Source organism: Heterodontus francisci, chromosome 17, assembly GCF_036365525.1.
Source record: "Heterodontus francisci isolate sHetFra1 chromosome 17, sHetFra1.hap1, whole genome shotgun sequence".
Classification (NCBI taxonomy): domain Eukaryota; kingdom Metazoa; phylum Chordata; class Chondrichthyes; order Heterodontiformes; family Heterodontidae; genus Heterodontus; species Heterodontus francisci.
The window spans coordinates 2770652-2796322 of record NC_090387.1 but is presented as its reverse complement, the minus strand read 5'-3'; the positions used below and the strand labels follow the sequence as shown (position 1 = coordinate 2796322).

General features: G+C 46.0%; 1 protein-coding gene across 4 annotated transcripts in view; it reads right to left on the bottom strand.

Moving 5' to 3' along the window:
- Window positions 1-25671, bottom strand: part of LOC137378680 (uncharacterized protein KIAA0513-like) — a 215786-nt gene that overhangs the window by 137091 nt on the left and 53024 nt on the right. The window contains exon 2 of one of the 4 annotated variants that reach the window (XM_068049003.1): window positions 8737-8984. The exons of the other annotated variants lie outside the window; for them this stretch is intronic. The gene's annotated coding sequence lies outside the window, so the exon portion shown is untranslated. The remainder of the gene's footprint in view (window positions 1-8736; window positions 8985-25671) is intronic. 4 annotated transcript variants of the gene reach the window in all.

Sequence of the window (25671 nt, the reverse complement as noted above, 5' to 3'; positions counted from 1 at the left end):
CCAGATAATTTATTTTTATGATGTTGATTGAGAGATAAATATTGGCCAGGACACTGGGGAGAACTCCCCTGTTCTTCTTCGAAATAGTGCCAAAGGATCTTTTATGTCCACCCAAGCAGGTAGATGGGGCCTCGGTTTAACATCTCATCTGAAAGACAACACCTCCGACAATGCAGCATTCCTTCAATACTGCACCAGAGTATTTTGCGCTCAAACCCTGGAGTGGGACTTGAGCCTGAAACCTTGTGACTCAGAGATGACAGTGTTACCAACTGAACCAAGATGACTTTAAAAAGCATTTGATAAACTTTTTTTCACTCTTTCATGGGATGTGGGTGTCGTTGGCAAGGCCAGCATTTGTTGTCCATCCCTAATTGCTCTTGACAACTGAGTGGCATACCACCACATATTAGGCTTGTTAGCAAAATTGAAGCCTATGGGATAAAAGGCACAGTAGTGCATGGATACAAAATTGGCTAACACATAGCAAACAGAGCGTAGTGCTGAATTGCTGCTTCCCCGACTGGAAGGAGATACACTGTAAAGTTCCACAAGGTTCAATACTAGGACGACTGATGTTTTTGATATAACTTGGGGTTCAGGGCACAATTCTGAAATTTGCAGATGATGAAGTTTGGAAGTGTAGTAAACATGGAGGAAGGAATACTAGACTTCAATAGTGCACAGTCAGGCTGGTGGAATGGACAGACACAAGAATGATTAAATTCAATACAGAAAAGCGTGAGGTGATACATTTTGGTAGAAGAATGAGAAGAGACAATACATGCTAAATGGTACAATTTTAAAGAAGGTGCAGGAACAGAGACACTTGAGGTGTTCATTCACAAACCTTTGAAGGTGCCAGGACAAGTTAACAAAGCAGTTAAATAAGCATGTGGAATCCTGGCCTTTATAAATCGAGGCACAGAGTATGAAAGCCAGAAAATTATGCTAAACCTATATCAAATACTAGTTTGGCTCCAGCTGAAGTATTGTTGCTAATTCTGGGCACCATACTTTAGGAAGGATGCGAAGACTTTGGACAGGTACAGAAGAGATTTACTGGAATGGTTCCAGCAATGAGTGATTACAGGTATGTGGAGAGACTGGAGGAGCTGGGGTTAGAGTCATAGAGTTATACAGCACAGAAACACACCCTTTGGCCCATCGTGTCTGTGCCAGCCAAGCACCTATCCTAATCCCATTTTCCAGCACTTGGCCTGTAGCCTTGTATGCTTATGGCATTTCAAGTGCTCATCTAAATACTTGTTAAATGTTGGAGGGTTCCTGCCTCTACCACCCCTTCAGGCAGTGTGCCAGCGGCTGGTAACATTTGCACCACACAAGTGCCAGGCAATGATCATCTCCAACAAGAGAAAATGTAATCATCTCCCCTTGTTGTTCTCTTCAGAACAGAGACGGCTAAGGGGAGATTTGATAGAGGTGTTTAAAATCATGAAGGGTTTAGAGTAAATAAACAGAAATTGTTCCCAATGGCTGAAGGGTTGATATCCAGAGGGAACATATTGAAGGCGTTTGACAAAAGAACCAGAGACTACATGAGCAAAAGCTTTACACAAAAAGTGGTTAGGATTTGGAATGCAGTACCTGATTGGGTGAAGGATACAGATTCAATAGTAGCCTTCAAAAAGGGAATTAGAAAGATGAAAGAGAAAGAAATTCCAGGGATACGAGGAACAGCTGGAGGGTGGTGGGGGGGTGGAGAGAGGATGGGGGTGTGGATGGTGGTGGGTGGGGGAGCGGAACTAGTTACACTAGTTCAAAATTCCCCAACCAGCAGCAATAGTTTCTCTCTATCTACCCTACCTGATCCCTATAATACCTTGAAAACTTTGGTCAAATTACCCCCTAAACTTCTAAATTCGAGGAACTACAACCCTAGTTTGTGTAATCTCTCTTTGTAATTTAAGCCTTCAAGTCCAGTTAGCATTCTGGTAAACCTATGTTGCACTGCCTCCAAGGTGTGGTGCCCAGAACGTCTCATAGGTGTGATCTAACCAGGGCTTTGTACAGCTGAAGCATGATGTCTACCCCCTTATATTCTAGTTCTGTTGATATAAAAGCCAGCATTCTGTCATGGTCCTGTAGTTTTTTTTTTGGAATATGCGGTTTGCCTTTAAGGCTAGTAAACGATCAGTATTTCTTTAAGAACCAGCAAGCCTCAGGAGTTGTAGGAAGGTGCATTTTCGTTGCCTTAGAAACAGCCATTTGGAGACTGCAATTCAAAGGGTACATTCTCATTGCCATAGATACAGCCACTGGGAATGAGTCTCATGCGATACATTTGTTACAATTCAGTTTTGAACTGGCTTTTAGTTGAAGACAGTTTGTTCTAACAGAACACACAGACAGAGAACACAGCTGTGGTTTTTAGCACACCTGAAAAAGAGTTCTTAAAAAAAGGTCAAGCCAAAACAGAGATCTCTGGTAATTTAAATTGAAGAAAGGGAAGTTAGACTATGACAATCTTTAATCCCTGAAAAACTCTGAAGTCAGATTGATTCTGTTGAAAGTGTTTGCACGTCGTTAATTGTTGAAATTCACTGGAGAAGGAAAGCAACATTCTGTGAGGACTTCAAGCAACATTGGACTGTAAATTTGCAAGGACTCTAATTTTTTCTATTTTAAATGTTGTTTATATCTTCATAGTGTTTAAGAATTTAATTCTTCTAATTAAACAGTTAATTTGTTGATCTAAACACACCTGGTTTGGTTAGCCTCATTCAGAGGTTAATAGATGGTACAATTTGGCTGGGTCTTTCTTTAATTTGGAAAGTTTTAAATGATAAGTTAGGTGATCTGTGGAGTGACGGGATTGGATTATCAGTGTATTTCTCCCACCACAATCAGAATCATATATTTTGATTGGGGGCTTTGACAGGAGTGGTCGGTCGTAACAATTCCATTAGCCTTTGATTATTTACTGTACCTGTCCATGATATTTTAATGATTTATGTACATAGAACCCCAAGTCTCTTCAGACCTCCAGTGTTTATAGCTTTTCAACATTTGGAAAGTACCCTGTTCTTTCCTTATCGGGTTCAAAGTGGGTAACCTTACATTTAACTACATTCACATCCATCTGCCACAATTTTACCCATTTGCTTCATAGAATCATAGAAAGTTTAAGCCCCAGAAAGAGGCCACTTGGCCCATCGTGTCTGTGCCTGCCGAAAAACGATCCACCTATTTATTTATTTAGAGATACAGCACTGAAACAGGCCCTTCGGCCCACCGAGTCTGTGCCGACCATCAACCACCCCTTTAGACTAATCCTACACTAATCTCTTATTCCTACCACATCCCCACCTTCCCTATATTCCCCCACCACCTACTTATACTAGGGGCAATTTATAATGGCCAATTTACCTATCAACCTGCAAGTCTTTGGCTGTGGGAAGAAACCGGAGCACCCGGCGAAAATCCACACTGTCACAGGGAGAACTTGCAAACTCCGCACAGGCAGTACCCAGAATTGAACCCGGGTCGCTGGAGCTGTGAGGCTGCGGTGCTAACCACTGCGCCACTGTGCTGCCCAATTCTAATCCCACCTTCCAGCAATTGGTCCATAGCCCTGCAGCTTATGGCATTTGAGGTGCATATCCAGACTCCTTTTGAATGAAATAAAAACAAGAAATGCTGGAACCACTCAGCAGGTCTGGCAGCATCTGTGAAAACAGAAGCAGACTTAACGTTTCAGGCCAGACCTGCTGAGTGGTTCCACCATTTCTTGTTTTTATTTCATTCAAAAGGAGTCTGGATATTGCTTTCCTTTTGAATGAGTTGAGGGTCTCTGCCTCAACCACCCTTTCAGGTAGTGGAGTTCCAGACCATCACCACCCTCTGGGTGAAAAAGTTCTTCCTCATCTCCCCTCTAATTTTTCTACCAATCACTTAAAATCTCTGCCCCCTCGTCACTGATCTCTCTGCTAAGGTAAATAGACCCTTCACCTCCACTCTATCCAGGCCCCTCAAAATTTTGTACATTTCAATCAGATCTCCCCTCGGCCTTCTCTGTTCCAAGGAGAACAACCCCAGCCTATCCAATCTTTCCTCATAGCTGCATTTTTCCTGTCCTGGCAACATCCTCGTAAATCCCCTCTGTACCCTCTCTAGTGCAATTACATCCTTTCTGTAATGAGGTGACCAGAACTGCACACAGTACTCAAGTTGTGGCCTAACCAATGAGTTATACAGTTCCAGCATAACCTCCATGATCTTGTATTCTATACCTCGGCTAATAAAGGAAAGGAAAGGACTCCATATGCCTTCTTAACCACCTTATCGACCTGTCCTGCTACCTTCAGGGATCTGTGGACATTCATTCCAAGGTCCCTCACTTCCTCTACACTTCTCAGTATTTTCCCATTAATCATGTATTCCTTTGGCTTGTTTGAGCTCCACAAATGCATCACCTCACACTTCTCCAAGTTGATTTCCATTTGCCACTTTTCTGCCTATCTGACCAAACCATCAATATCTTCCTGCAGCCTACAGCTATCCTTCTCGCTATCTACCACACAGCCAATCTTTGTGTCGTCCGTAAACCTCTTGATCAGGCCCCCTACATTACGTCCAAATCGTTAACATACACCACAAAAAGCAGGGGGCCCAGTACTGATTCCTGCGGAATGCCACTGGAAACAGCCCTCCAGTCGCTAAAACAGCCGTCAATAATTACCCTTTGTTTCCTGCCACTTAGCCAATTTTGTATCCACCTTGCTGCATTTCCCTGGATCCCATGGGATTTTATATTTTTAACCAGTTTGCCATGTGGGACCTTGTCAAAAGCCTTGCTAAAATCCACGTAGACCACATCAACTGCACTACCCTCATCTATCTGGCTTGTTACTTCTTCAAAAAATTCCATCAAGTTGGTCAAACAAGATCTTCCCTGAACAAATCCATGCTGACACTATCCTTGACTAACCTGTGCCTTTCTAAGTGACAGTTTATCCTGTCTCTCAGAATAGATTCCAATAATTTGCCCTCTACTGAGGTTAGATTCACTGGCTTGTAATTATTCAGTCTATCCTCTGCTCCCTTTTTAAACAGAGGTACAACATAAGCCTCAAGAAAACGAACATCATGGGACAGAAATGCCCCATCCATCAATATTGGCGACCACGCTCTGGAAGTGGTTCAAGAGTTCACCTACCTAGGCTCATCTATCACCAGTAACCTGTCTCTCGATGCAGAAATCAATAAGCTCATGGGAAAGGCTTCCACTGCTATGTCCAGACTGGCCAAGAGAGCGTGGGAAAATGGCGCACTGACACGGAACACAAAAGTCCGAGTGTATCAGGCCTGTGTCCTCAGTACCTTGCTCTATGGCAGCGAGGCTTGAACAACGTATGTCAGCCAAGAGCAACGTCTCAATTCATTCCATCTTCGCTGCCTCTGGAGAATACTTGGCATCAGGTGGCAGGACCATATCTCCAACACAGAAGTCCTCGAGGCGGCCAACATCCCCAGCTTATACACACTACTGAGTCAGCGGCGCTTGAGATGGCTTGGCCACGTGATCCGCATGGAGGATGGCAGGATCCCCAAAGATACATTGTACAGCGAGCTCGCCACTGGTATCAGACCCACCGGACGTCCATGTCTCCGCTTTAAAGACGTCTGCAAACGCGACATGAAGTCCTGTGACATTGATCACAAGTCGTGGGAGTCAGTTGCCAGCGTTCGCCAGAGCTGACGGGCAGCCATAAAGGCGGGGCTAAAGTGTGGCGAGTCGAACAGACTTAGCAGTTGGCAGGAAAAAAGACAGAGGCGCAAGGGGAGAGCCAACTGTGTAACAGCCCCGACAAACAAATTTTTCTGCAGCACCTGTGGAAGAGCCTGTCACTAGAATTGGCCTTTATAGCCACTCCAGGCGCTGCTCCACACACCACTGACCACCTCCAGGCGCTTACCCATTGTCTCTCGAGATAAGGAGGCCAAAGAGAACAACATTAGCAATTCTCCAATCCTCCGGCACCACACCTATATCCATTGAGGACTAGAAAATGATGGTCAAACCCCCTGCTATTTCCTCTCTTGCTTCTTTTAACAGCCTAGCATACATTTCATCTGGCGCTGGTGATTTATCAACTTTCAAGGATGCTAATCCCATTAATACTTCCTCTCTCCTTATGTTTATCACATCTAATACTTCACACTCTTCCTCCTTAACTACAATATCTGCCTCGTCCCCCTCTTTTGTGAAGACAGACGCAAAGTATTCATTAAGAACCATACCAATATCTTCTGCCCCTACACATAGGTTACCTTTTGGTCTCTTATGGGCCCTATTCTCTCCTTCGTTATCCTCTTACACTTAATGTATTGATAAAACATGTTTGGGTTCACCTTGATTTTGCTTGCCAATATTCTTCCATGCCCTCTCTTTGCTTTCCTAATTTCCCTTTTTGATTTCACCCCCTCCACTTTCTATACCCCTCTCGGCTTCCAGTAGTATTGAGTTCTCGGTGGCGGCCATAAGTTTTCCGTTTCTGCCTTATCTTGCCCTGTAGGCTCCTGGACGTCAACGGGGCTGTAGATTTGGCTGCCTCACCCTTTTTCTTTGTGGGAACATGTTTACTCTGAACCTCTTGAATCTCCCCTTTGAACGCCTCCCACTGTTCTGACACTGATTTACCTTCAAGTAGCTGTTTCCAGTCCACTTTGGCTAAATCACTCCTCAGTTTAGTAAAATTGGCCTTGTCCCAATTGAGAACTCTAATTCCTGTTCTATCTCTGTCCTTTTCCATAATTATGTTAAAACTGACTGAATTATGATCACTACCACCAAAATGCTCTCCCACAGCCACTCCTTCCACCTGCCCAACTTCATTTCCTAAAACTAAGTCTAAAACTGCACCCTCTCTTGTTGGACTTGCTACATACTGGGCAAAGAAAGTTCTCCTGAATGCACCTCAAGAATTCTGCTCTCTCAATTCCTTTCACACTAAAACGATCCCAGTTAATATTGGGGTAATTAAAATCCCTACAATGACTTCCCTATTGTTCTTGCACTTCTCAGAGATTTGCCTACATATCTGCTCTTCTATCTCCTATGACTGTTTGGGGGTCTACAGTACAATCCTCGTGTGATTGCTCCTTTTTGTTCTTTAGCTCAATCCATACGGCCTCATTTGATGATCTTTCCAACATATCATCCCTCCTCACAGTTGTAAAAGTTTCCTTGACCAAAATTGCCATTCTCCCTCCTTTCTTATCCCCCTCCCTATCGCGTCTGAAAACCCTGTAACCAGGAACATTGAACTGCCATTCCTGTCCCTCCTTAAGCCATGTTTCTGTAATAACTGTGATATCATACTGCCAGGTGTCTATCTGTGCCCTCAGCTCATCTGCTTTATTTGCTATACTCCTTGCATTGAAATAGATACCCTTGAGCACTGCCAAACTCTTTATTTTCTAACCCTCGTTTCCTCTGCCTTCCAGACTCATCCAGAAATTTTCCACCTTCTATTTTAATTTCTGATTTTGTCCCAGCTGAGTCTACCCTCAGGTCCCCATCCCCCTGCCAAACTAGTTTAAACCCTCCCCAACAGCAATAGCAAAACGTCCCGCAAAGAACTCAGTTCCCGGCTCTGTTCAGGTGCAACCCGTCTGGCCTGTTACAGGTCCCATCACTCCCAGAGCCAGTCCCAATATCCCAGGAATCTGAAGTCCTCCCTCCTGCACCATCTTTCGAGCCACGCATTCATCTGTCTTTTCCTTCTATTTCTATACTAACTTGTGTGTGGCGTTGGGAATAATCTGGAGATTACTATTTTTGAGGTTCTGCTTGCCAATTTCTTACCTAGCTGCCTAAATTCTGACTGCACGACCACATCCCTCTTTCTACCTATGTCGTTGGTTCCGATGTGGATCACGACTGCTGGCTGTTCACCCTCCTCCTTCAGGGATGCTCTGCAGCCGCTCAGTGACATCCTTGACCCTGGTATCAGGGAGGCAACACCATCCTGGATTCATCTCTGCGACCATAGAAACGCCGGTCTGTTCCCCTGGCTATTGAATCACCTATCACTATGGCTCTTCCAGTCTTCTCTGTACCCCTCCTGTGCAGCTGGTGCCATGGACTTGGCTCTGGCTATACTCCCCAGCATCACTTTCCTCTGTATTCAGAACTGAATACTGTTGGAGAGTGAGATGCACTCAGGGGTCACCTGCACTACCTGCTTGATGGTCACCCATTCCCTCTCTCCCTGCATACTCTTAAGCTGTGGGGTGACCACATCTATAAACGTGCTATCCACATAGCTCTCATCCTCATGAATGCACTGCAATGTCGCCAGCGACCGCTGGAGTTTCAAAAGCTGGAGCTCAAGCTGCTTCAATTGATGAACACTTCCTGCACAAATGGTTCTCCAGGATACGGAAGCATCCTGGAGCTCCCACATAGCACAGGAGGTCCACTCTGGAGGTTGAAGTAACCCTGCCATTCCTTTATTTATTAGTTGACCCTTTGCTACTACTAAAGAAAAGCCTTACCAATACTACAACAGCTTAGAATTATTAATAAAGCCTTACTGGTACTGATAAATCCTACTAAAAATCAATACTGTTCACTAGTTAAAATAAACCTTACTCAGGACAAAATACCAGCTACTCACTTGTTCCTTACTATTAAGCTATTTACACACACACCCCAACAGCAGTGCATTAACCCAGCTATTGAGTTATTCCCCAACAGCAGTTACTCACCAACCAATCACCTTGCAGCTTTTCTGTGAGGTCACTGTTCACTTTGTTTTCAAACTCTGGCGCGCTGCTGTCCCGGAAGCTAAATGCTGTAGGCCACGATCCTCGGGATTTATTTAATTGCTCCCCGCAGGTCTGCTCCTCTGCCGGAAGGCAAGTGCTCTAGGCTGCGATCCTCGGGCTGCATTTATCTGCTCCTCACACAGTGTTCTTCCCGCAGGTCCGCTCCTCTCCCAGAAGGTAAGTATCATCTATCAATATCGCGTTGTAATATTATACTTCCATTTGCACTACTTACAATGCCGCCTATCTATGTTTCATCAGAAAATTTGAATATGTGGCTCTCTATCTCGTCATCTAAGAAGTCAAGGTTCCAACACAGATTCTTGCGAAACACCATGAGCCAAGTCCTGCCAATCAGAGTAACTGCCCTTTATCCTTATCCTATCAGGTTCATTAGGCAATGACCTACCCTTTACAAGCTGTCATCCCAGCCTTAGTTACATACTCTAGTAATTTCCTGACAACTGAGGTTAGGCTAACTGGTCTATAATTCCCTGGTTTCCCCCTCTCAGCTTTCTTAAAAAGCACAGTGACATACGCTACTTTCCAATCAAAAGAAACAGTCCCTGAATCGAGAGAACTTTGGAAGATTACAGTTCAGGCATCTGCAATGTTCTCACACACTTCCTTTAAAATACTGGGATGAAAACCATCTGGTCCTTGGGATTTGTCAGAAGCATGATCCTTTCCTCACCCAACACCAAGACTCTGCAGCAGTGGGAATCTAAGGATTTCTCCTCCCCAAGGGCCAACTGCAGAGTACCAAGTGCTCCACTAGCTGTGTTCCACAAACTCACTCCATACCAAGAAACAAACCAGAATCATGGGGGTAAACAATAAACATATGGGCCTTTAAGAAGGGTGTAGGGTGCAATGCAGAGCTCAGAGAATAGTTTTTTCTTTATTCATTTATGGGATGTAGGTGTTGCTGGCAGGGTCAGAATTTATTGCCCATCCCTAATTGCCCTTGAGAAGGTGGTGGTGAGCTGCCTTCTTGAACCACTGCAGTCCATGTGAGGTAGGTATACTCTCAGTACTGTTAGGAAGGGAATTCCAGAATTTTGACTCAGCGACAGTGAAGGAACGGCGATATAGTTCCAAGTCAGGATGGTGTGTGACTTGGACGGGAACTTGCAGGTGATGATATTCCCATTCATCTGCTGCCCTTGTCCTTCGAGGTGGTAGAGGTCGCGGGTTTGGAAGGTGCTGTCTAAGGAGCCTTGGTGCATTGCTGCAGTGCATCTTGTAGATGGTACACACTGCTGCCACTGTGCGTTGGTGGTGGAGGGAGTGAATGTTTGTGGATGGTGTGCCAATCAAGCGGGCTGTTTTGCCTGGATGGTGTTGAGCTTCTTGAGTGTTGTTGGAGCTGCACCCATCCAGGCAAGTGGAGAGTATTCCATCACACTTCTGACTTGTGCCTTGTAGATGGTGGACAGGCTTTGGGGAGTCAGGAGGTGAGTTACTCGCCTCAGGATTCCTAGCCTCTGACCTACTCTTGTAGCCACGATATTTATATGGCTACTCCAGTTCAGTTTCTGGTCAATGGTAACCCCGAGGATGTTGATAGTGGGGGATTCAGTGATGGTAATGCCATTGAATGTCAAGGGGAGATGGTTAGATTCTCTCTTGTTGGAGATGGTCATTGCCTGGCACTTGTGTGGCACAAATGTTATTTGCCACTTATCAGCCCAAGCCTGGATATTGTCCAGGTCTTGCTGCATTTCTACACGGACTGCTTCAGTATCTGACGAGTCACGAATGGTGAACATTGTGCAATCAACGAACATCCCCACTTCTGACCTTATGATTGAAGGAAGGTCATTCATGAAGCAGCTGAAGAATGTTGGGCCTAGGACACTACCCTGAGGAACTCAAAAAAAAAAACAAAGATAATTACAGCACAGGAACAGGCCCTTCGGCCCTCCAAGCCTGCGCCGATCCAGATCCTCTCTCTAAACATGTCGCCTATTTTCTAAGGTTCAGTATCTCTTTTCTTCCTGCCCATTCATGTATCTGTCTAGATACATCTTAAAAGACTCCAGCGTGCCCGCATCTACCACCTCCGCTGGCAATGCGTTCCAGGTGCCCACCACCCTCTGCGTAAAGAACTTTCCACGCATATCCCCCCTAAACTTTTCCCCTTTCACTTTGAACTCGTGTCCTCTAGTAATTGAAACCCCCACTCTGGGAAAAAGCCTCTTGCTATCCAACCTGTCTATACCTCTCATGATTTTGTACACCTCAATCAGGTCCCCCCTCAACCTCCGTCTTTCTAATGAAAATAATCCTAATCTGCTCAACCTCTCTTCATAGCTAGCGCCCTCCATACCAGGCAACATCCTGGTGAACCTCCTCTGCACCCTCTCCAAAGCATCCACATCCTTTTGATAATGTGGCGACCAGAACTGTACGCAGTATTCCAAATGTGGCCGAACCAAAGTCCTAAACAACTGTAACATGACCTGCCAACTCTTGTACTCAATGCCCCGTCCGATGAAGGAAAGCATGCCGTATGCCTTCTTGACCACTCTATTTACCTGCGTTGCCACCTTCAGGGAACAGTGGACCTGAACACCCAAATCTCTCTGGACATCAATTTTCCCCAGGCCTTTTCCATTTACTGTATAGTTCACTCTTGAATTGGATCTTCCAAAATGCATCACCTCGCATTTGCCCTGATTGAACTCCATCTGCCATTTCTCTGCCCAACTCTCCAATCTATCTATATTCTGCTGTATTCTCTGACAGTCCCCTTCACTATCTGCTACTCCACCAATCTTAGTGTCGTCTGCAAATTTGCTAATCAGTCCACCTATACTTTCCTCCAAATCATTAATGTATATCACAAACAACAGTGGTCCCAGCACGGATCCCTGTGGAACACCACTGGTCACACGTCTCCATTTTGAGAAACTCCCTTCTACTGCTACTCTCTGTCTCCTGTTGCCCAGCCAGTTCTTTATCCATCTAGCTAGTACACCTTGGACCCCAAGCGCCTTCACTTTCTCCATCTGCCTGCCATGGGGAACCTTATCAAACGCCTTACTGAAGTCCATGTATATGACATCGACAGCCCTTCCCTCATCAATCAACTTTGTCACTTCCTCAAAGAATTCTATTAAGTTGGTAAGACATGACCTTCCCTGCACAAAACCATGTTGCCTATCACTGATGAGCCCATTTTCTTCCAAATGGGAATAGATCCTATCCCTCAGTATCTTCTCCAGCAGCTTCCCTACCACTGACGTCAGGCTCACCGGTCTATAATTACCTGGATTATCCCTGCTACCCTTCTTAAACAAGGGGACAACATTAGCAATTCTCCAGTCCTCCGGGACCTCACCCGTGTTTAAGGATGCTGCAAAGATATCTGTTAAGGCCCCAGCTATTTCCTCTCTCGCTTCCCTCAGTAACCTGGGATAGATCCCATCCGGACCTGGGGACTTGTCCACCTTAATGCCCTTTAGAAAACTCCTGCAGTGATGTCCTGAAGCTCAGATGATTGACCTCCAACAACCACAACCATCTTCCTTTGTGCTAGGTATGACTCCAGCCAGCGGAGGGTTTCCCCCCTGATTCCCATTGACTCCAGTTTTGCTAGGGCTCCTTGATGCCATACTCAGTCAAATGCTGCCTTGATGTCAAGGGCAGTCACTCTCAACTCACCTCGAGTTCAGCTCTTTAGTCCATGTTTGAACCAAGGCTGTAATGAGGTCAGGTGCTGAGTGGCCCTGTTGCAACCCAAACTGGGCATCATTGAGCAGGTTATTGTTAAGCAAGTGCTGCTTGATGGCACTATTGATGACACCTTCCATCACTTTACTGATGATTGAGAGTAGACTGATGGGGCGGTAATTGGCCGGGTTGGACTTGTCCTGCTTTTTGTGTACAGGACATACCTGGGCAATTTTCCACATTGCAGGGTAGATGCCAGTGTTGTAGCTACACTGGAATATCTTGGCTCGGGGTGCAACAAGTCCTGGAGCACAGGTCTTCAGTAATATTGCCGGAATATTGTCAGGGCCTCTTGCCTTTGTAGTATCCAGTGCCTTCAGTCATTTCTTGATATCACGCGGAGTGAATCGAATTGGCTGAAGTCTGGCATCTGTGATGCTGGGGACTTCAGGAGGAGGCCGAAATGGATCATCAACTCGGCACTTCTGGCTGAAGATTGTTGCAAATGCTTCAGCCTTATCTTTCGCACTGATGTGCTGGGCTCCCCCATCATTGAGGATGGGGATATTTGTGGAGCCACCTCCTCCAGTTAGTTGTTTAATTGTCCACCACCATTCATGGCTGGATGTGGCAGGACTGCAGAGCTTAGATCTGATCCGTTGGTTATGGGATCGCTTAGCTCTGTCTATTGCACGCTGCTTATGCAGTTTGGCATGGAGATAGTCCTGTGTTGTAGCTTCACCAGGTTGACACCTCATTTTGAGGTATGCCTGGTGCTGCTCCTGGCATGCTCCATCTGCACTCTTCATGGACCCAATTCAGCCTGGGAGTATGAATGTCAACTTTGGGTGCAAAAACTGGGAAAATGCTCCATTTCTTGAGACTAAGACAAGCAGAATCTTTCCCTCTATTGAAACAGTGTGCACCATAGCTTCAGGAGACTTGTTCAAACAGGTTGCTGAACAAACATTTGTTTTACACACACATGCAAGCATGTTTGACAGAATAAGACTGGTTACTAATTATAGTAGAGACACTGTGAAATCCTGCCCAACTTGGGTACAGACAATTGTTTGAGGGCATCCATATTTTTGTTAAATTTTGCGGATTTGTGTTTTATAATTGAAAAGGAGTCCATGGATTTTTGTTTCCAAGGGTTGCTGAGAGGTCTGGATTGTCAACAGTTACTGGAAGGTACCTGCCTTCAAATAATTACCCAGCAGGGGTTGTTTTTGACCTGAAGCAAGATGTTTACAAAGAAGTGAAAGGTCAAGATTTACAGGGGTCAGCAGGCTTGACTCTTGTGACATTGTTTTTGGTTTTGCTTTGGACAGTGAGTTGGGATATGGACAATGGTTTGAAAAGGCAGTTGGAGAATTTAATTTGAATTTAATTAATAAATCTGGAATTAAAAGCTAGTCTAATGATGGCCATGAAACCATTGTCGATTGTTGTAAAAACCCATCTGGTTCACTAATGTCCTTTAGGGAAGGAAATCTGCTGTCCTTACCTGGTCTGGCCTAGATGTGACTCCAGACCCACAGCAATGTGGTTAACTCCTACATGCCCTCTGAAATGGCCTAGCAAGCCACTCAGTTGTACCAAACCGCTACTAAGTCAATAAAAAGGAATGAAACCGGATGGACCACCCAACATCGACCTAGGGACCAGAAACGACAACGGTAAACTCAGCCCTGTCGACCCTGCAAAGTTCTCCTTACTAACATCTGGGGGCTTGTGCCAAAGTTGGGAGAGCTGTCCCACAGACTGATCAAGCAACAGCCTGACATAGTCATACTCACGGAATCATACCTTACAGACAATGTCCCAGACACTGCCATCATCATCCCCGGATATGTCCTGCCCCACCGGTCGGACAGACCCAGCAGAGGTGGTGGCACAGTGGTATCCAGTAGGGAGGGAGTTGCCCTGGGAGTCCTCAACATCGACTCCGGAATCCATGAAGTCTCATGGCATCAGGTCAAACATGGGCAAGGTAACCTCCTACTGATTACCACCTACGCCCTCCTTCAGCTGTTGACTCAGTACTCCTCCATGTTGAACACCACTTGGAGGAAGCACTGAGGGTGGCAAGGGCACAAAATGTACTCTGGGTGGGGGACTTCAATGTCCATCACCAAAGAGTGGCTCGGTAACACCACTACTGACCGAGCTGGCCGAGTACTAAAGGACATAGCTGCTAGACTGGGTCTGCGGCATGTGGTGAGGGAACCAACACGAGGCAAAAACATACTTGACCTCGTCCTCACCAATCTGCCTGCAGCAGATGCTTCTGTCCACGACTCTATTGGTAGGAGTGACCACCGCACAGTCCTTGTGGAGACGAAGTCCCGCCTTCACATTGAAGATACCGTCCATCGTGTTGTGTGGCACTACCACCGTGCTAAATGGGATAGATTTCGAACAGATCTAGCAATGCAAAACTGGGCATCCATGAGGTGCTGTGGGCCATCAGCAGCAGCAGAATTGTACTTAACCACAATCTATAACCTCATGGCCCGGCATATCCCCCACTCTACCATTACCATCAAGCCAGGAGACCAACCCTGGTTCAATGAAGAGTGCAGTAGGGCATGCCAGGAGCAGCACCAGTCATACCTCAAAATGAGGTGCCAACCTGGTGAAGCTACAACACAAGACTATCTGCGTGCCAAACTGCGTAAGCAGCATGCGATAGACAGAGCTAAGCGATCCCATAACCAACGGATCAGATCTAAGCTCTGCAGTCCTGCCGTGAATGGTGGTGGACAATTAAACAACTAACTGGAGGAGGTGGCTCCACAAATATCCCCATCCTCAATGATGGGGGAGCCCAGCACACCAGTGCAAAAGATAAGGCTGAAGCATTTGCAACAATCTTCAGCCAGAAGTGCCGAGTTGATGATCCATCTCGGCCTCCTCCTGAAGTCCCCAGCATCACAGATGCTAGACTTCAGCCAATTCAATTCACTCCGCGTGATATCAAAAAACGACTGAAGGCACTGGATACTGCAAAAGCTATGGGCCCTGACAATATTCCGGCATTGGAACTGAAGACCTGTGCTCCAGAACTTGCCGCGCCCCTAGCCAAGCTGTTCCAGTACAGCTACAACACTGGCATCTACCCTGCAATATGGAAAATTGCCCAGGTATGTCCTGTACACAAAAAGTCCAACCCGGCCAACTACTGCCCCATCAGTCTACTCTCAATCATCAGTAAAGTGATGGAAGGTGTCATCAACAGTGCCATCAAGCGGCACTTGCTTAGCAATAACCTGCTCAGTGACGCTCAGTTTGGGTTCCGCCAGGGCCACTCAGCTCCTGACCTCATTACAGCCTTGATTCAAACATGGACAAAAGAGCTGAACTCAAGCGGTGAGGTGAGAGTGACTGCCCTTGACATCAAGGCAGCATTTGACAGTGTATGGCATCAAGGACCCCTCGCAAAACTGAGGCAATGGGAATCAGGGGGAAAAACCCTCCGCTGGCTGGAGTCATACCTAGCACAAAGGAAGATGGTTGTGGTTGTTGGAGGTCAATCATCCAAGCTCCAGGACATCACTGCAGGAGTTCCTCAGGATAGTGTCCTAGACCCAACCATCTTCAGCGGCTTCATCAATGACCTTCCTTCAATCATAAGGTCAGAAGTGGGGATGTTCACTGATGATTGCACAATGTTCAGCACCATTCGTGACTCCTCAGATACTGAAGCAGTCCGTGTAGAAATGCAGCAAGACCTGGACAATATCCAGGCTTGGGCTGATAAGTGGCAAGTAACATTCGCGCCACACAAGTGCCAGGCAATGACCATCTCCAACAAGAGAGAATCTAACCATCTCCCCTTGACATTCAATGGCATTACCATCACTGAATCCCCCACTATCAACATCCTAGGGGCTACCATTGACCAGAAACTGAACTGGAGTAGCCATATGAGTAGGTCAGAGGCTAGGAATCCTGAGGCAAGTAACGCACCTCCTGACTCCCCAAAGCCTGTCCACCATCTACAAGGCACAAGTCAGGAGTGTGATGGAATACTCTCCACTTTCCTGGATGGATGCAGCTCCAACAACACTCAAGAAGCTCGACACCATCCAGGACAAAGCAGCCCGCTTGATTGGCACCCCATCTACAAACATTCACTCCCTCCACCACCGACGCACAGTGACAACAGTGTGTGCCATTTACAAGATGCACTGCAGCAATGCACCAAGGCTCCTTAGACAGCACCATCCAAACCCATGACCTCTACCAACTAGAAGGACAAGGGCAGCAAATGCATGGGAACACCACCACCTGCAAGTTCCCATCCAATTCACACACCATCCTGACCTGGAACGATATCGCCATTTCTTCACTGTCGGTGGCTCAAAATCCTGGAACTCCCTTCCCAACAGCACTGAGAGTATACCTACCTCACATGGACTGCAGCGGTTCAAGAATGCAGCTCACCACCACCTTCCCAAGGGCAATTAGGGATGGGCAATAAATGCTGGCATAGCCAGTGACGTCCACATCCCTGAATGAATAAAAAAAAAAGAAAACTTGCCAAGGGAAAAAACCCACCTCAATCAGTTCCAGCTCTTTGAAAAAGCCTGTGTTTTCCATTTCTTGAGAAGCAACTGTAAGAAACTGCTCGAAACCCCTGTTGCCGCGTTTTACCTGGAAAGCCTGCCCAAACTGATCATCTTCACCTAACAAGAACTGTTCTAGGAAGATCCTAGTGACAGCCGTCTATACGTATTTGGGCTGCCAAACCAAAAAGGATTTCTGACATCTTTTCATATCTTCTCTATTTTAAGAATTAGCAAGTATTTTGGCCAACGTATATTTTTTTGTACTAAAGCCCTAAAGAGTAAAAATCTGTGTGTGAGTGCGAGAGTGAGTGCGAGAGTGAGTGAGGCTAAGGTAAAAAGAGAACTTTTATATTTTGATCTGTGTTTATGCTTTGCTTCATTACTAGTTAAGACTTGTTTTATAATAAACTTATAATTTTGTTGTTTATTAAAGAAACCTGGTTGGTGCGTTTTATTCTGGGACATGGCAAGTCATGCTGCAGCTGTACAGAACTTTAGTCATGCCACACTTAGAATATTGCGTGCAATTCTGGTCGCCACACTACCAGGATGTTGCCTGGACATGAGGTTGGATAAACTCGGATTGTTTTCACTGGAACGACGGAGGTGGAGGGGCGACATGATAGAGGTTTACAAAGTTATGAGCGGCATGGACAGAGTGGATAGTCAGAAGCTTTTTCCCAGGCTGTAAGAGTCAGTTACTAGGGGACATAGGTTTAAGGTGAGAGGGGCAAAGTTTAGAGGGGATGTGCGAGGCAAGTTCTTTACACAGAGGGTGGTCAGTGCCTGGAACTTGCTGCCAGGGGAGGCGGTGGAAGCAGGTACGATAGCGACGTTTAAGAGGCATCTTGACAAATATATGAATAGGATGGGAATAGAGGGATATGGGCCCCGGAAGTGCAGAAGGTGTTAGTTTAGGCAGGCATCAAGATTGGCACAGGTTTGGAGGGCCGAATGGCCTGTTCCTGTGCTGTACCGTTCTTTGTTCTTGGTGATAATTTAAAATATTTGTTGTGACCCATGGAGAACTGGAACTAGAATACAGTGCACTCCTCCTGCTTTGGTTGTGACAAAATGCAGCTTTTGTTTAGAAAACGCCCAGTTTAACTGCAAAGAGAGCATTATCTGATCAAAAATCAGGGTTTACACACCTACCTGATGACAGATCAGTCGTTGCTGTAAAAAGCACAAAGTGATGAAATTTTAAAATAACAAAGCTGACAATCCGCAGATGCAGGGATGAGATATTCCGTAAGGAATACAAGCTTTGCCAACTATATCGCTAGCAGACATGTCGACTGACTGTACCATGCCCTTTCATACCAACATGCCTCATTTGAAAATAGGAACACAGGAACAGGAGGAGGTCATTTAGCCCCAGGGCCTGCTCCGCTGTTCAATGAGATCATGGTTGATCTGCGACCTAATTCCAGATCCTAATTCCAGATTTACTTAAGAGTAAAAGGGTAGCTAGGGAGAGGGTAGGTCCCCTTAAGGATTAGTGTGGTAATCTATGTGTGGAGCCACAGGAAATGGGCGAGGTCTTAAATGAATATTTCTCATCCGTATTTACCGTGGAGAAAGTCATGGAAGCTAGTGAGTTCAAGGGAGGGAACACCGATATCCTGGAACATATCAACATTACAAAGGAGGAGGTGTTGGAGGTTTTGAAGCACATTAAGGTGGATAAATCCCCAGGGCCTGACCAGGTGTATCCTAGGATGCTATGGTAAGCAAGGGAGGAGATTGCTGGGGCCCTGGCAGAGATTTTTGTATCATCGTTAGCCACGGGTGAGGTACCGGAAGACTGGAAGATAGCTAATGTTGTGCCTTTATTTAAGAAGGGCAGAAGGGATAAACCAGGGAACTACAGGCCGGTGAGCCTTACATCAGTGGTGGGAAAGTTATTGGAAGGGATTCTGAGAGACAGGATTTATATGCATCGGGAAAGGCATGGTCTGATTAGGGATAGTCAGCATGGCTTTGTGCGTGGGAAATCATGTCTCACGAATTTGATTGAGATTTTCGAGGAGGTGACCAAGAGGATTGACGAGGGCAGGGCAATGGACGTTGTCTACATGGACTTTAGCAAGGCCTTTGACAAGGTCCTGCACGGTAGGCTGGTCCAGACATTTCGAACACATGGGATCCAGGGTGAGCTAGCAAATTGGATACAAAATTGGCTTGGTGATAGGAGGCAGAAGGTGGTAGTGGAGAGTTGTTTTTCAGATTGGAGGCTGGTGACCAGTGGTGTGCCGCAGGGATCGGTGCTGGGCCCTCTGTTGTTTGTCATATATATTAATGACTTGGATGTGAATGTAGGGGGCATGATTAGTAAGTTTGCAGATGACACCAAAATTGGTGGTATAGTGGACGGTGAAGAAGGTTGTCTAAGGTTACAACAGGGTATAGATCAACTGGGAAAGTGGGCAAGGGATTGGCAAATGGAATTTAACGCAGACAAGTGTGAAGTGATGCATTTTGGGAAGTTAAACCAGGGCAGGACATATACAGTGAATGGCAGGGCCCTGGGGAGTGTTCTTGAGCAGAGACACCTTGGGGTGCAAGTACATAGTTCCCTGAAAGTGGCAACACAGGTAGACAGGGTAGTGAAGGCGGCGTATGGCATGCTTGCCTTCATCGGCCGAGGCATTGAGTACAAGAGTTGGGACGTCATGTTACAGTTGTACATAACGTTGCTTAGGCTGCATTTGGAGTACTGTGTGCAGTTCTGGTCGCCACACTACAGGAAAGATGTGATTAAGCTAGAGAGGGTGCAGAAAAGATTCACAAGGATGTTGCCTGGTTTGGAGGGCTTGAGTTATAAAGAGAGATTGGATAGGCTGGGTCTGTTTTCCCTAGAGCGAAGGAGGCTGAGAGGGGACATGATAGATGTATATAAAATTATGAAAGGCATAGATAGGGTACATAGCCAGAGTCTGTTTCCCATGGTAGGGATGACTAAAACTAGAGGGCATAGATTTAAGGTGAGAGGGAGGAGGTTTAAAGGGGATCAAAGGGGTAAATGTTTCACACAAAGAATAGTGGGTATCTGGAATGAGCTGCCTGAGGAGCTGGTGGAGGCAGGAACAGTAGCGACATTTAAGAGGCATCTGGACAGGTACTTGAATGAGCAAGGCATAGAGGGATATGGAATTAATACAGGCAGGTGGGATTAGTATAGATAGGCATTATGGTCGGCATGGACGCGGTGGGCCAAAGGGCCTGTTTCTATGCTGTACGACTCTATGACTCTATCCCTGCCTTTGTCCCATTTCCCTTAATACCTTTAGTTAACAAAAAAATCAATCTCAAATTTAAAATTTACCAATCGATCCAACAACAGTTGTTGTTAGCGGAAGAGAATTCCAACTTCTACCACCCTTTGTGTGTGGAAAGGTTACTGTACACAGTACTCCAGATGCAGTCTAACTAAGGCCCTGTACAGCTGTAGCAACACTTCCCTACTTTTGTAGTCAATTCCCCTTGCAATAAATGCCAACATTTCATTTGCCTTCCTATTCACTTGCTGTACCTGCATACTAACCTTTTGAGATTTATGTACCAAGACACCCAGATCCCTCTGTACCACAGAGTTCTGTAATCTCTCTCCATTTAAATATACTGCTTTCCTATTCTTCCTGTCAAAGTGGACAAATTTACACTTTTCCAATTATACTCCATCTGCCAAATTTTTGCTCACTCACTTAACCTATCTATATCCTTTGTAGACTATGTCCTTCTGACAGCTTACTTTCCTATTTTTGCATTATCAGCAAATTCAGCTACCATACATTCGGTCCCTTCATCTAAGTCAAATGATTTAGATTGTAAATAGTTGAGGTCCCTGCACTGATCCCGGTGGCACTCCACTAGTTACAGCTTGACAACCCAAAAATGCCTACTTATCCCTACACTCTGCTTCCCGTTAGCTAATCAATCCTCTATCTATGTAGTTTATACACCGGACCATGAACTCTTTTTTTTGTGTAGTAGCCTTTGATGTAGCACCTTATCGAATGCCTTTTGGAAATCCAAGTCCACCACATCTACAGGCTCTCCTTTATCCACCTTGCTTGTTACTTCCTCAAAGAACTCTAATAAATTAGTCAAACATGATTTCCCTTTCACAAAACCATGTTAGCTCTGCTTGATTGCATTATGATTTTCTAAATGTCCTGCAATTACTTCCTTAATAATGGATTCTAGCATTTTCCCAATGACAGATGTTAGGCTAACTGACCTACAGGCTGGAATTTTACTCTGGGCGGACGGGAGCCAGACTCCGACGTAAATGGCGGTGCCGATCCGGCTCCCGCCCAGCCTGGGGATCCATCCTGTATGGATCCCCAGGCTTTAATTGGCCCGGGGCGGGACTTCCACCCACTTGAGGGAGGAGGTCCCGCTCAGTGAGCTGCCGGCCAATCAGCGGGCCGGCAGCTCTTAGTCTCAGCAGTGCCACCAGGGGCGGTGGCCACTGCTGAGACTACAGGCCAGCCGACTGAGGAGGACGCAATGGAACCGGGACAGAAGGTAAGTTCGGGCAGCCTTGCCAGGGGAATTGGTCATGCCCTGGTGAGGCTAGGGTGTTCGTTTTGGGAGGGGGGGGTGGGAGTAGCCCTCAATCGGGTAAAATACCCGTGGAGGTGGGCGAGGGCCCTTAAGTGGCTGTTTAGTTAACAAAAAAATCAATCTCAAATTCAAACTTAAGATATTAAGGGAAATGGGACAAAGGCAGGGATCTGGAATAAGGTCGCAGATCTTCTGAGGGGGCGGGGGAATATAGCTCAGACTGTCCAAGTCGATTGAAGATCTGGTTACAACAGGATCCACACTTCCCATTTCACAAGGGAGAGAATGGAGCCACCTTAGTTTATCCATTCAGCAAGGCCCTTCAGTACCCATCACAGCATTCAACTAATTTCAGGCCTCTGCCACCACTACCCAACCCTACAGGCAATTCCACGTGTCGACTGCTGCTTCTTTGTATTAGTCTTAATTTATGTTCCATTTGTTTGAATTTGTCCCACTTGACCCACTGACATAGTTTAGCCTTAAGCAGTATTCTAGATTTGGTTGTTCTGTTTACTATTTCAAATATCGTATGGACTAATTTGTCAGAGTTTAATTATACCAGTAAATACACCTGTTTTTAAACAGCAACAGCTGCAGATGGCATAAGTTCGATTAGTCAAGTTTGAATCACTTTCTTTGCAAGAGTTGATGGATCCTTTTGGAGACACTCCCTAGGCCAGCTTGTGAGAACAACCTTATCCTGTTAAACAGCTGTCTCCTATTGTACTGTCTCTTTTGACTGCATAAACAGATGTGTGCCAGAACAAGACTTCCTGTAATATACTGCACACAAATGCCTTTCAGTAACACCAGGCTCCAGGGCATTAGAGCTTACTTCCACCCTTCACTTATGGGATATTCAGCTTACACAAACGCCCAGAACTTCAAGTTATGCTTTTTTTTTTATTTGTTCAAGGGATTTGGGCATTGTTGGCTAGGCCTGCATTTATTGCCCTTGAGAAACTGAGTGGCTTACTAGGTCATTTCAGAGTCAACCACATTGCTATGGGCTAGGACAGCAGGTTTCCTTCCTTAAAGGACAGCCATCGACAATTATTTCATTGTCACCATTAGACTAGCATTTTAATTCCAGATTTATTAACTGAATTCAAATTTCACCATTTACCGTGGTGGGATTCGAACCCATGTCCCCACAGCATTGGCCGAGGCCTCCAGATTACTAGTTCAGTGACATTACAACTACGCCACTGCCTCCAACTAGTCTAATCTACTCTTCGCCACCCACTGACTTTAACTCTTGCACTTTATAGTTGTGAACCTCTCCCAGGAACACATCAAACTCCAGTCAGTATCTCAGGGCAAAAGTATGACCGTAGTAACTCACCACACCTGGCCCCGCAACAGATGACAGCACGGTTCCAGAAAAGCTGGTGGGGTCGAGGGTTCAAAAAACACGCCCAGCTGGTGGCTGACCGCTGTGTGGTCTGTCAGAAAAACAATCCAGGACACCACGATGATGCCTCAACTAAGAGCCCCTGCTCCGGCCGGCGCACTCCAGTGCTTACAAGTCAACTATATCACTCTCCCACTTTGCCAGGGATACACTGGCATTTTAGTCATTGTCAACAAATTTTCTAGATGGGTAGAGGCCGTCCCAGCTAGAAATGCCACAGCCAATCACACCGCTAAGGTCCTGTGTAAGGATTACATCCCCAGATAGGGAGTACCGGTCAGCATTGACTCTGACCAAGGAACCCATTTCACAGGCGCGGTCTGTCAGGAAGTCTGTCGACTACTGAACATTACGTGGGATTTACACTGTCCTCATCATCCCCAGTCATCAGGCCAAGTGGAACGAATGAATCAGACTCTAAAACAGCGACTATCCAAGTATCACCAGGAAGGAATACTGTGGCCTCAGGCGTTGCCGATAGTTCGGTGTAGTATCAGAGCGACCCCGAACAGAACTACGGGCCTCAGCTCATTTGAAATAATAACCGGGAGTCCCATGTCTTTGCCGGGAATAATTGATCTGCGAAAAGCTGATTGTCATTTGATGAGCGACGCTTTACTAGAATATTGCCAGAACCTAACAAATGCCATCAGTTCTGCTTCCTTGCAGCTTGGGGTGACCCACCAGAAGGAGGGCACGACATCGTCCCGGGAGTCTGGGTCTACGTGAAGAAAATACACAAAGAACCTTTGGGCGCCAAGTGGGAGGGACCTTTCCAAGTGCTACTGACCACCCAGGCAGCAGTCAAAGTCGAAAGAAAGAAAGCCTGGATACACGCCTCTCACGTAAAACGAGCGACCCGTGATTGAACACCGAATTATTAATTACGTACTGTTCAGAATTTTTATTATCATCTTCGCATGTATTTTAAGTAGTTGCTCACTTTTGACTAACCAAGCCTGTCCACATGGGGAAACTAATCGAGTGTCAAGGGAATTACATGTTAACTCTTTCCTTTATATGTCTTATACATATGCCAAAGAAGCTAACCTCTCCCACTGCTGGGTATGTGCACACATGCCCATCCACTCAAGGGGGGGCATCCCCTTACGCCCATTCCCTTTAATGCATCGGAGACGGCGGAATAGATCATAAAAGGGTCTTGGAACATATCCTATAACGTAAAGGCATTCATGGGGTGGTACCAGCCCCATTACAATCGGACCCAAGAGCCCCCGTTCTTGGTCCTTACTAACACCTCAGGCGTGGGAAGACCATTGGGGTTCGTAAGCCTGGTCAGAGACCAAAGGGGTGGACAAGAGGTGGGACGAAGTAACTGCTCCCACTATTTCAATGTAACTCCGGGCGCTAAAGCTATTCTCCTGCGGGACCTTGAGGAACTAAAAGGGCAGGACACCGCCTGGCGATTGGACCCCGAAACGGCTAAAAACCCCATTGCCTATAATGGTACTTATTTTATTTGCGGCAATAAAGCCTATCCCTGGTTACCGAAATTCTGGACAGGATCGTGTTACTTAGGCTATGTTACACCTTATATCCATCATTTGACCTCCCTGCCTAAGCCGCCTCAGGGGCAAAGGACGAGACGAGCTATCACCGAGACGGAGAGGTTTTTCTCAATCATGTTCCCGTGGTATGGGACAGCTAAGGTAGCTAGGGAATCCATCAACATGGCTTCGGTCCTAGAAAAAGTGGCCAATGACACCGCCGAAGCCCTCGTTAAAATAAATGCAGAAATGGTAGCTATCCGCACAGTAGCACTCCAGAACCGAATGGCCTTAGATTTTGTCCTAGCAGAAAAGGGGGGGTACATGTGCCCTGATAGGACCCGCGTTCTGCACTTACATTCCAGATAGCTCCGAAGAAATTTCTAATCTGACAGAACACATCCAAAAGGAAGTGGAAAAGCTAAAACAACCCCCAACCCTCACCTTATGGAGTTGGGCGACCAGTTGGTTGGGCTCGATAGGGACCTCGGTGGTACAGGGTTTGGTCTTCCTTTTAGTTATAATTGTAATTCTGTATTTGACATTTGTGCTTATTAAGTGTTGTTGTAAACAAGTAACTGAAGCCCCTGCAAAACTTATGCCTTTACAGAGCTCCCGCGGGCCCCTCTTGTGGCACAAGCAGGCAATGTATTGAGTGTGACCCCTCCGGGTGTTGAAGGCTGTTTCTAGACAAGTAGAGACCATTAAAGGCACTTAGGTGGGATCAAGGGAATGATTCTTAAAAGTGTTTGAAGAATCAAAGGGGGGACTGTGGGGACAAAATAATAGGGACATTTAAAGTGAACTAATCAATTAATTATAGACTAACAAGCTAACCTCGGAGCTGCAGAGACAGCTGATCAGAAATAATAAAGTAACTTCAGTGCTGCTGAGACAGCTTATCAGTAGAAGCAGACTAACAAGCAGAAACTAACAGGACAGCTACAGACTGCTTAACAGTAGCCAATTGTATAGCAATCAGCCTAATGGTCCAAGGAGATAGAGGGATGAGAAACTGCTAGAGTAAGGAGGTGAAACAAATTGACAAGGCAGTACCCCAATCAGGCCCTGACACCAAGAAACTGCAAAGTTTGTAGACCAATTGGGAACAGAAAGGGGGTGT